Genomic DNA, 12,656 nt, shown 5'->3' on the forward strand with positions numbered 1-12,656 from the left:
ATTCCACCTCACTAGTACCCTCCAGTAGAATTGAAACTGGCTCTTTAAACTCTGTCCTAATATGTTATTCAAAGGAAAAAACACAAAATCTGCCTGAAGTTTGGATCATAATTTGCAACAGTGGCTTTCAGTGAAACAGGGAGTTGTCAGCCCTCATTATCTTTGTAGTCATAGGAGATCACAGTCCATCTGATTTAACTTGTCTCTTCGCAACCCCCTCTGGAGGGGCATTGGTTGAAGTTCCCTTTGTATTTGCCGTGGTGAAATTTTGTGAGCCTCTCTGCCATTTAATTTACACCTACAGCAGTCCGTTTTTTTCTTAAAAAAACGAGCATTCTAGAAGTTCAAGTTAAAATGTGTAGAGTACTTCAGGATTTGGCACACTTGATCATAACAATAGTATGAGTTCACAGTTTCATTCTTTGAAATTTTTAACAATTATCTCTATTCATATTGTTGAAACCTGAAATATAAGGGACTATATGTTCTTATTTTTTGAAAAAATGCAATGGCAAAATTAACTTTTTATTGCCCATCTCTAATTGACTTTGAAAATGTGCCAGTTTTGCTTCTTGAATACAACTGTGCAGCATGCAAAGGTACATTCAGAGGTCAGTCAAGAGTTAACCATATTCATGTCAATTTGGAGTCACATAATTGCCAGACTGAATAAGGACATCATGATGTTATGGCCACTGAGAGTTATAAGATGGTTATATTTGAAACTGTCTCACAAATCAGGTAAAATGGAGCAATGAAAAGAAACATGTGACTGCTACTTGTTCTGTTCAAGAATTAGTCTGAATTGCCTGGTTACCATGGGGACAGGGAACCCAGTTTGAGTATTATTGAAATCCACAGCAGGTTTAAAACCTGAAAACAAAGGACAGAGTAGCTGGCTTTCCCATGGGTAGACCTATACACAGTGAGGCAGTCTGATTTAAAAACCTTGGACACTGAGACAGGAAAACAGCAATTCTTGTAGAAAGCAGAATAAAAGGTAGAATCTGGTGGGAACTTGACTTCTTGTTGAAGAGACAGAACTACAGCAATTTAAGGACACTGGAAGATGTGGATGGCATGGTAGTCAACACTGCTGCCTCACAATGCAGGGACCTGGGTTCAATCCCAACCTTGGGCAACTGTCCGTTTGAAGTGTGCACATTCTACCCATGTCTGTGCAGGTTCCCTCCGGATGGTCTGGTTTCCTCCCACAGTCCAAAGATATGCAGGTTAGGTGGATTGGCCATGCTAAATTATCCATAGTGTCCAGGGATGTGCAGGTTAGGTGGATTGGCATAGGAAATGCAGAGTTACAGGGATAGGGTAGGAGGGTGGGATGTTCTTCAGAAGGTCATTATGTACACGATGCCCAAATAGCCTGCTTTCACAGTGTAGGGATTCTATGATTGAGGACACTGGAGGATTTTCCCTGAAGCATCAAGGAAAATAATTCACTCTTTTGTGCCTTGCTACTGGACTTGGGAATTTGGGAATTCTCTGAAGACTGAGGGGAATGACTTTCAGCTTACAACGTAGTGAAATGGGAAGAAATAAGTCCTCTGGATGTTGGGATTAATTTTCTCTAAATACCACAATTCTGCTGAAAGAGTGGCATAATGTATAAAAATAACATGGTTGTATCTGCAGTAGTTGTATCAGCTGTCTATTAATGTATGCTGCACCCTCTTCAAGACAAACTGAGTAGATTAACTCAAACTCCAAGTAAATTTCAACATCATGCTCACCTACTTAACAATTTTCCTTTTGATTTACTGACCATTAGAAATTTACCCACATTAAATTTAATCTGCATTAAAATTAATCTCTGCACTCACATTTTGTTCAAATGATTTTGTAATCCCACTGTCCCTCCTGGCTTGGTATCATGGTACAAATCTGGCTTTATTGCAAAAGAACTTAACTACTGATGGAAATTAGAGATAGACCTGACCCAAAAACTGAGCCTTGGCATATTCCAAGTAGTATTTGCCCTCATCACAATCTGAATTCTTCTTACAAGGACCAGTTGTTAGACAGGAGAATGTTAGAAGCTATTATTAAAGACATCATAATGTGTTATTTAGATAAGTTCCAGGTAACAGGCAACACAACCATGAATTTGTCAAAGGGGAATCATATTTAACTAATTTTTTGCAATTCTTTAAAGATGCAACTTGTCCTTTAGATAAAGAGGTACCAGTGGATGCACTATATTTAGATTTCCAGAAGGCTTTTGATAAGGTGCCACATCAAAGGTTATTGTGGAAACTAAAAACTCATGGTGTAGGGAGTAACATACTTCCATAGATAGAAGATTGGCTTGCTAACAGGAAACAGAGAGTAACAATAAGTGTTTTTTTTTAAGATTGGCAGGATGTGCCACAGTGTTCCACAAGTGATGTGCCGCGGAGGTCTCAGCTCTTAACAACGTTATATAAATGATTTGTATGAAGGAGTTGGAACTGTGATAGGGACATAAGGAGACTACAAAGAGATATAGATAGGTTTAGTGATTGGGCAAAGACCTGACGAGTGGAGTACAATACAGGAAAGTGTGAATTTGTCCATTTTAGCAGAAAGAATTTAAAAAGAAGCATTATTTAGTGAGGGGTTGCAGAGCTCTGAAATGCAGAGAGATCATGAGCTGGAAATATGTCCACATTCCTTTCAACATCCATCTGGTCTAGTCCCCTCAGCATCTGATATATTTCAATTAAGTCTTCTAAACTTCAGAGAATACAGGCCTAGCCTGTCAAAATCCTGGAACTTCCTACCTAATGGCATGGTGGGTGTACATATGTCAAACAGATTGCAGCAGTTCAAGAAGACAGGTCCTAGTGCTTGAATCACATTAGGTTAATATGCAGGTACAGCAAGTAATCATGAAAGTCAATAGATTGCAAGGGGAATTGAATGCAAGAGTAGGGAGGTCATGCTTCAGTTATCCAGGGCATTAGTGAGACTGCACCTGGAGTACTGTGTACAGTATTGATTATAGTTCTTACACAAAGATGTTCATGCATTGGAAGCAGTACAGAGTCTATTACCTGAAATAAATGGTCTGCATAATGACGAGAGGCTAGACAGGCTAGGCCTGTATTCTCTGAAGTTTAGAAGAGTTGAAGGTGACTTAATTGAAATATATCAGATGCTGAGGGGACTAGACCATATGGATTTTGAAAGGATCTTTCCTCTTGCAGGAGAATCTAAAACTAGGAGGCACCCATTTAAAACCGGGATGAGGAAACGTTTTTTTTCTCTCAGCGGGTTGAGAATCTTTGGAATCCCCTTCCTCAAGAGGCAGTAGATACAGAATCTTTTATTTTTCAGGCAGAGGTAGCCAGATTCTTGATTGCCAAGATAATGTAAGATTACCAGGCATATGCATGAATGTACAGTTGAGGTTAAAATCAGATCTGTCATGATCTTATTGAATGATGGGGTAGGCTTGAAGGGCAGAGTAACGTGCTCTTGTTCCATGTTCATATGTTTTTACTATTCAGTCATTTTACCATACGCAGCTGTCACACTGGATATTACACATTGTTGACCTTAGTTAGTTGTACTTAAAGTGGAATTTTATCAGCAACACTTGGAAGTCTAAGTCCTGACATTTAACACAGTCCACTTGGGTTGTCACATCCTCAAAAATCCAAAAGGTCCGACAGGACTTTGCTTCACTCCCTCCGCCACCGATTGTAGTGATGGCAGTGTTACCCATCTATGAGATGCACTGCACAAATTCACCAAGGCTCCTCAGACAACACCTTCCAAATACAAGACTACTATCATCTAGAAGGACAAGGATAACAGATACATGGCAATATCACCATCTGCCAGTTTCTGTCCAAGCCAGTCATCATCGTGGCCTGGAAATATGTCCACATTCCTTTCAACATCCATCTGGTCTAGTCCCCTCAGCATCTGATATATTTCAATTAAGTCACTTTCAACTCTTCTAAACTTCAGAGGATGAGCCTGTCAAAATCCTGGAACTTCCTACCTAATGGCATGGTGGGTGTACATATATTAAACAGACTGCAGCAGTTCAAGAAGGCAGTTCAGCATCAGTTTTTCAACTTAGGATGGAAAATAAGTGCTAGCTTGGCCAGCGATACCCAAATCTCTTGAATTAATAGATAAAAAAGTATGCTGATTATTTGCTGGTTGTTAAACACTGAAAGAACTGTTGATGAAGTAAATCAGAAACAAAAAACAGAAGTTACTGGAAAAGCTCAGCATGCCTGGCAGCATCCATGAAGAGAAATCAAAGTTATTTTTTTGGGTCTAGTGACCCTTCCTTAGAACTGGGTCTTTCCAGATCTAAAGAAGGGTTACCAGACCTGAAATGTTAACTTTAAGTTCTCTCCACAGATGCTGCCAGACTTGCTGAGCTTTTCCAGCAATTTCTGTTTTTATTTACTGGATCTTGCTGAGCAGGCAATCTCTAATGGAGTCTCTAATTTTACACAGAGTTAAATTGATGAACTGTGAGACCTGTAGAATAAGGGGATTACATGAGCATAATTCCAGTTATTTACAATTGTTTACATTCACTACTTAATGATGGTAATGATAGTACATTGTAAATTGCTGCATGCCAACAGGCTGTCATTTGTTAGAAGCAACAAATTTAATGCTAAATGCCTGAAAGCTTGCTCTTATTTCACAAATTAACATAAAATGAAGCTATGTTCAAATTGTTATTTAGAATTGCTGCTTTATGTTTTTGAAAAGAATTATTATGTGGCTGCGTGTTATCAATAAATGTGTCATGTCCCATGGAATAGCTACAAATCTTGGAAGTTTTTCTGCCAAATACTTCTACAAATGTTTATTTTCCTTGTTCAATATGTCTATCTCTATAATATTCCACTTTACTAAGAGGGTTATGAATTATTTACTCTATTTTACTCAAAACAGTTGATTTAAATTTTACATAACATGTACATTCCATTAATGTAATATTTCTTTCCTTTCTTTTGGTTCATCATGAAATGTGAATGTCTATTTATTTAATTTTAAGTTAGACATTATATATTACTACTGTCATGTGTGAACACACACATTGATCTACAGCATGTTCAAATATTTTTGGTAAAGCTTCTTACTTAAATCAGAGTAGGGAACCTTTCAGGACTGAAGAAGGGCTATACCCGAAATGTTGACTTCTCGACCTCCTTATGCTGCCTGACTTGCTGTGTTCTTTCTGCCTCCTGCTTATCTACTTTGGATTCCAGCATCAGCAGCTTTTTTTTTGTCTCTAACCCTTTGTTCAAGTATAACTGTCTCAAAATATTATGATACATGAGTTGATCTGTTAATTAGTATGAAGTTCTGGGTTTTTATTATCTGCTTCCAATTGTCTAATCCTGTTCCTGAGGGCTGAATGTTAATTCCTAAATTGACTGACAAAATGTTACTCAGTTTGTTGATGGTTTATCCTGATTGATGGTGACTTGTTCTGCTTTACTTCTGTAATACTTCCACTTGTTACATGTTGCTGAAACCTTTTTTTTGCTTGATTGATAACCTATGGATTTATATTTAAAATTGTTTTGTTAATAATATTGCTTTTAAAACGTTTTAAAAGTTGTGCAAATTTTCAAATTTTGCATTTAGTGGATAAATGTTCTACTTCAATCTGCACCAGTACATTTGAGAATAGCATATCACCCTGTGGATATAAAATTGTAGGCTGTCATCATGCTGGGGTAGGTTTATTGTCATCACTAAGTACTCAGAAGACTAGGTTTTGGCACAAACATTCCAGACCTGATATTGTGAGATATAATTGCAAATAATGTGTGTTAATGCAACCCTGGTAAAACAGCCTGAAGGCTGGATATCCTGCTGCTGTGTCCATGAGTGCAGGTGCATGCGAGTCGGAGGGAGAGTTTAAAAAACCTCATAGTGGGATCTTGTCCATGTAGACCTGGGAAAACCAATGCATTGCATTATTGGAGAAAATACTGTCTGTATTTATAAACTGAAAGAAATCACTTCTGCCAAAAGAAGTAGTTTTAAAACTATAGTCATTTTCTTACATGAAATCGGTCTTTCACTTTGGTCTATTTTGAATTATTGATATTATTTGATTTGATCATTGGATTTGTATCACTTCCATTTTATATGGTTTCAAATTCACTATTCCACCAACACTGCTTTGGGGACACTTCACCTGATGTAAACATTGTTGGAGGCTCATGTCTCATCATGGTACAATACAGAGCAATTTCAAAATTTTCCAGCAATATGAAATGTGGATTTTACTTTGAGGGACAAATGAACAGGTAACAGGTGATAAGTAATAATAAACACCATTGATTCCATTGACTATGTTCATTTGAATAATTCTTCAACATTTTGCCTAATTTCACCTCCTTTCACACTGAGTTCTCCATTTTTCTAATAACCTTTAGGGAAGAAAATCTGCTGTCCTTACTCAGCTCCTAACCTCATTACATCCTTGGTTCAAACATGAACAATAGAGCTGAATTTCAATGGTGAGGTGAGAGTGCCATTGGATCAAGTGTGGCAACAAATGTAGCAAAACTGGAATCAATGCATATCAGGGGCAAACTCCATTGGTTGGAGTCAGACCTGGCACATAGGAAGATGTTTGTACTTATTGAAGGTCAGTCACCTCAGCTCCAGGACATCTCTGTCAGAGTTCTTCCGCACAGTGTCCTAGGTCTCATCATCTTGAACTGCTTCATCAATGACCTTCCCTCCCAAGGTCAGAAATCAGGATGTTCGCTAATGATTGCACAATGTTCAGCACCACTCACAACTAATCAGATATTAAAGCAGTCCATGTTCAAGTGCAACAAGATCTGGATCATATTCACACTTGGGCTGATAAGTGGCAAGTAACATTTGTGTCACACAAATGCCAGGCAATGACTATCTCCAAGATGAGACAATCAAACCACTGCCCTTTGATAATAAATAGTGTTACCATCACTGAATCCCCCATTATCAACCATCTTAAGAGTTACCATTAACCAGAAACTCAACTGGACTCGCTACATAAACACAGTGGCTAAAAGAGCAAATCAGAGGCTAGGAAATCATGGGGAGGCAATGGCCTAATGGTATTGCCACTAGACTATTAGTCCAGAGAACCAGGTAATGTTCTGGGGACCCAGGATCAAATACTGCCTTGGCTGGAATCAGAATTCAATAAAAATCTGGGATTACGAGTCTTATGATGACCATCAAGCCATTACTGATTATCAGGAAAATCTCATCGAGTTCACTATGGAAATCAGCCATCCTTATCTAGTCGGGTCTACAAGTAACTTCAGATTCACTGTAATGTGGTTGATTCTCAATTGCTCTCTGGGCAATAAATTCACCTCCTGTGAATGAATTCTAAAAGAACCCTGTGGGGTGTGACTTACCTCTTCATTCCCCGAAGCCCATCCACCATCTACAAAGCACAAGTCAGGAGTGTAATGGAATACTCTCCACATGCCTGGATGAGTGCAGCTCCAACAACACTCAACAAGCTTGGCACCACATCCACAAGCATCCATTCCTTCCATCCATTGACATTCAGTAGCAGCAATGTGTACTATCTACAAGATACACTGCAGAAATTCACCAAAGACCCTCAGACAGCACCTTCCAAACCTAAAACCACTTCCATCTAGAAGGGCAGTGGCAGCAGATACATGGAAATACCACAACCCAAAAGTTCCTCTCCAAGCCATTCACCAACCTTACTTGGAAGTAGTTCCTTCACTGTCGCTAGGCCAAAATCCCGGAAATCCCTCTCCTCAGCATGTAACTGCAGCCATTCAAGAAGGCAGCTCACCACTATCTTCTCAAAGGCAATGAGAGACAGGCAATTAATACTGGCCAGCCAGCAAAACTCACATCCTATGAGTAAAGTTTTTTTAAAAATCTGGTCTGGCTTACATGTGACTCCAGTCTCTCAGCATTATGTTTGGCTCTTCCCTTTAAAATAGCAAAGCGAGCCATTCAATGTCAAGGGCATTGAATGACGGGTAACAAATGCCAGCCTTGTGAACTGAAAAATGTTTTGCTAGAAAAGCGCAGCAGGTCAGGCAGCATCCAAGGAGCAGGCGAATCGACGTTTCGGGCATAAGACCTTCTTCTGGCTTATGCCTGAAACGTTGATTCTCCTGCTCCTTGGATACTGCCTGACCTGCTGCGCTTTTCCAGCAACACATTTTTCAGCTCTGATCTCCAGCATCTGCAGTCCTCACTTTCTCCTAGCCAGCCATGTAAGTACTGCCCACATCCCACGAAAGAATATAGTCCGAACAGAATTGTCATTGAACACCTTACTTTACTTTTTAGTGAAGGTCTGAAGTTATCATTTGTCAACACTACACTCCTTGCTTCCAACTGATTTTGTCTTTGGCATAATGTATTAAAGGAAGTTTCAGATTTCAAGTACTGAATACTGAATCACAGAAGGTAAGAACAAGTCATGTGAGGGGAAGTGACATACTCAGCTGAAACTCAGTTGGTGGACATTTAAACTAATAAATGCTACTAATTCTCCCTGGAGCTGAAGGTTACTGATTGCAATCTGTCCAATTGAGCAAGCACTGACCAAAAGTTGATGCAGTCTTTCGTTATAGGAACATTGGGTTTGAATTATGTCACTGGGACTTGACTGTAATTTGCAAAGGAAGTCGCGGTTGCTTATTTACCAGGTGAAAATAGCAAGGGAGAAGACTGAGGCTGAGCCACAAAGAGGGAAACATTTTCTCATTTCTTGAAGTAAGAATAGCTTGAAGTAAGAATAAATTTGGGGTCCAGTTCAGTGTTAACATTTTTAAAAATCTCACCTGTGACCCTATTTGCCTCCAGGCTCTCCATATTTGTGTTTATTAAACATACAGCAGAAGCTGGGTAGCTAATCAGTTTTCAGGTGGCAGGTTAACATTTTAAAACCCAACTGCTCAAATAAGGAGTGGACAACTTCAGAGAGAGGTTCTATGACACTACAGCATTGCATATGAGGCAGGAACAGGCCTACCCTTTGAGGATCCTCTGGCATCTGAGATCTCATCCTCTATATAAAGACCCCAGGTTAAGGGATACAACCCCCAACCCACACCTCCAGGAGTTAGGGAGCAGTCAACCCTCCTCCTACTGTCTTTGTAGAAGCGTCAAGTTTTCTCGGAAGCACTAGCTTTCAGAGCACTGCTCCTTTATCAGGTGGTTGTGATGAAGGAGCAGTGCTCTGAAAGCTAGTGCTTCCAATTAAACCTGTTGGACTATAACCTGGTGTTGTGTGATTTTTATCTTTGTACACCCCAGTCCAATATCGGCATCTCCATATCAAGTATCCTCATTATGGTTGCTGCAATGTTCCCCAACTGAATGAAAATCAAACTTCTCGTTCAGATTGGTTTACAAGCAAGGATCCCTATGGAAGATAGATTTTATCTTAAGGAATACATTCATCTCAACCAAGGAATTAAATATGTCAAATACCACAACTGGAATATAAACAATATCATAAAAAATTCTTGTAATTTACTTTGAATTCGCTTTCTCATAATTCACTGTATATTTAAAACTAATTGGGTGAAGTGGTAACATTTGAGTTTATTAGTGCTCTATCCTCCTTTAAGATTTAGCTCCAAAGCATCTGTAGACAATGGGAATACTAATGCTGTTATTCATGTTCAAGCTTTACATGAACTCGTTGTGTGGAGATAAATGAAATATAAACATTTCAGAAAAAAAGACATATTAAATATGGTGCAGAGTCCCTTTGGTCAACTATGAGGTATTTATGTAAAACCTAACTACCTCTCCATTGACATTTGTTATTTTTAGCAGCAGTACCTACTTTAACACTGGCTACGAAACAATCCTATTAAGGAATTCTAATAATTGTTCATAGCTATTAAAATATGCATTTGGAAAGTGTTTATAATTCCAAAACTGAAATTCAAAACGGAATTATGCTACAAAACAAATTCTGTAAATTGATCACCTTATTGAAACGGTAATAATTTATTCGTGCATTTCCATGTAGAGACACATCAGTGTGTGGCTTAGAAAATGACCCATGTTGCATATCATAGGCACAATGAAAAACATTTGGGCTCAATATCTGAAGGATGCCTGAAAGACATGTAGCCCAATATTGAGTCAACTTATTTTTTGGACATTTATGGCAATTGCCCAAACAAGGTCGACGTAGACCTTCACATGAACTTATAGGCTGTGATGCAAAAAACTCGAGATTCTTTAGTGACTTAAGCAGTTGACATCAAATTACTACAAAGATCATAACTGCTATCACAATTCCACAATAAGCCAATCATCAAAATTCCCTACCCCAGGATATACCATTTTTCCTGTTCCATGATGGAATTGATCTGAATTCTTGGTTTTCGTTGTTGAGTTGTCATGTGCTTGCAGTTGATTCTAATAACTTTAGTGAGGCCTGAGACCAATTTTAATCTGGCTCTAGCTTCCAGGTTGTTTGTGTGCCACTAGTAATCCAACCTGAAATGGGTCACAGCAAGTCTCTAGGCCTGTTATGGGTGGCATGGTGGCTCAGCAGTTAGCACTGCTGCCTCACAGCACCAGGGACCTGGGTTTGATTCCCAGCTTGGGCGACTGTGTGGAGTTTGCACATTCTCCCTGTGTCTGTGTGGGTTTCCTCCGGGTGTTCTGGTTCCCTCCCACAATCCAAAGATGTGCAGGTCAGGTAAATTGGCCATGCTAATTTGTCCCACAGTGTTAGGGAATGGGTTTGGGTGGGTTACTCGTCAGAGAGTCGGTGTGGAGCCAAAGCACCTGTTTCCATACTGTAGGGAATTCAATCTCATCTAGAAACTTGTGACTGTAAAGAACCTAACTGGTTCCCTTACACTTGAGAAGATGAGACGGCCAATGGTAACCAATGCAAAAACAAAATCTTTGTTTAAACTAACTAAAACTTGCTTACATTTTTCAGAAAATCATATGAATGATCTTGCTCCCATAAAAAGAGAAATATATTTTCACATTTAATTTTGAAAATATAGTTAACAATCAAATTACTGGAAAAACTCTACAATCAAATTTCAGTTACCATCCCTTTCACCATCTCAATATTTTGCTCACTCTGCCAGTATATCTCCTTCACTCCCCAGGCTTGTTACTGGATTGCTATTCCTCAAGTGAACTTCCCAATGTTTGTTTTCTTTTTTTTTCAGATCAGACTGAAGCATGTATTAAATAATAGCTGCTTTTCTTCTCATCTTTAATTTTTTTAAACTTGGGTGGAATCGTTTGCTATTCATTTCTCCTCTCGTATGTCTTTTTAAAAAATTCCTTTGCATTTTGCATGATTTGTTAAATTTTGTAAAAGGCTAACTGCAGATGCATAATGTTGACCAGTTGACCTCTAATTTTAATGCAATAATTTTTGTTTGGTCTTATCCTATAGGACAATGGAAGGAATTATTTTCTCATGTCTGCCAGGTAAGTGCCAAAAGAACGTGAACTGAGCTTTACCTTTTCAACTCCCACAAAGGGCTGTTGGAATAGTGTGGCAAAGTGAGACAATTCACCATTGGTTTTCCTGGTGTTTTCAAACAGAACCATGAAATTGGTGTCCTCCCTTCTCGGATTTATACCCAGTTGGAGCGTTAGACATCATGACGACACATAATGCACAGTCGAGATTTCAGTATTTAAAGGGGCAGAACAATTCTACAACTGGCCATAAGAGAGACAACAACATGACTGATACTAATCTCAATTAAGGAAGGCTTCCCGTGGTTCTCTGAGATATTCTTCAACATCAATCTGCAGAATCTGGCGACCAACAGATGATTTATAGGTTGAAGGAAAAACACTACCTCAAAAGTCAAGCAAGTACAGTTGGAAGTGACTAAAGAGGTGGCATAAATGTGATCTCGCCCTCATGCATAAAAGGGAATGGTATATCACATTCAACACTAACCCCATCAATGACTTTATCAGCTTTCTCCTGCGCCAGACTTATCTCTCCAAAATAGCTTGCAAGTCCAACCACTGGCATCTTTCAAGGTACCTCCTCACATTCCCATTTGACCAGTCACTACTGACCACTCATCCTCATCTTATGCATTCCCTTCACTCAGTCCCCTCCACAAATGACATTCCATCCTCTCAACACACTCCACAACTCATTCTCATGACTCTCTTGTTTCTTTCTTTGAAGGAGAAGAAAGGCAGAACAACAGGGAGAGGTGAAACTCTGGGGTGGCTTTTCAAGTTATAGCATCCACATATCTCATAGTCACACGATATGCAACACTTCCCATGTCAACCTGGTGTCACCAATCACTAAAACATGATTGGCACAATTATGACTTTGAACTCTTTCACTTTGTCACTTTCAATTCATATCTTTCGTGCCAAGCAGGTATTCCAAGAACCACCCAGGGGAGAATGCAGAAGAGGATGGAGGTCTCTCAGAGGAGGTTGCACGATCTATGGAAGTACCACGAAATAGCTCATGTATATCCTTCATCAGTTCAAATGCATAAACTTCAGTGGGGTCACCAATACACGAAGTTGTATTGTCACATGTTGTGTCACCATCACAAATCGGCAGGAGTAAGTGTTGGAGACATGGAAAGTCAGGGTCATTAAAAAGGGGGACTTGACTAGAGTAGCAA

At 39.2% G+C, this 12,656-nt stretch overlaps 1 protein-coding gene and 1 long non-coding RNA gene across 10 annotated transcripts in view; one reads left to right on the forward strand and one right to left on the reverse strand.

Moving 5' to 3' along the window:
* The window catches only part of adamts9 (ADAM metallopeptidase with thrombospondin type 1 motif, 9), a 258,667-nt gene that overhangs the window by 89,255 nt on the left and 156,756 nt on the right, over nt 1–12,656 (reverse strand). The gene's annotated exons all lie outside the window — the stretch shown is intronic.
* LOC122559061 (uncharacterized) overlaps nt 1–12,656 on the forward strand; it is a 69,205-nt gene that overhangs the window by 35,894 nt on the left and 20,655 nt on the right. For all 3 annotated transcript variants that reach the window (XR_015759410.1, XR_006314322.2, XR_015759409.1), the window contains one exon: nt 11,438–11,472. This is a non-coding gene — a long non-coding RNA (uncharacterized LOC122559061). The remainder of the gene's footprint in view (nt 1–11,437; nt 11,473–12,656) is intronic.

The sequence above is a fragment of the Chiloscyllium plagiosum genome, unplaced genomic scaffold (genome assembly GCF_037043375.1).
Source record: "Chiloscyllium plagiosum isolate Xiang-an unplaced genomic scaffold, Cpla_swu_hap1 HiC_scaffold_14, whole genome shotgun sequence".
In the NCBI taxonomy this organism is placed as follows: domain Eukaryota; kingdom Metazoa; phylum Chordata; class Chondrichthyes; order Orectolobiformes; family Hemiscylliidae; genus Chiloscyllium; species Chiloscyllium plagiosum.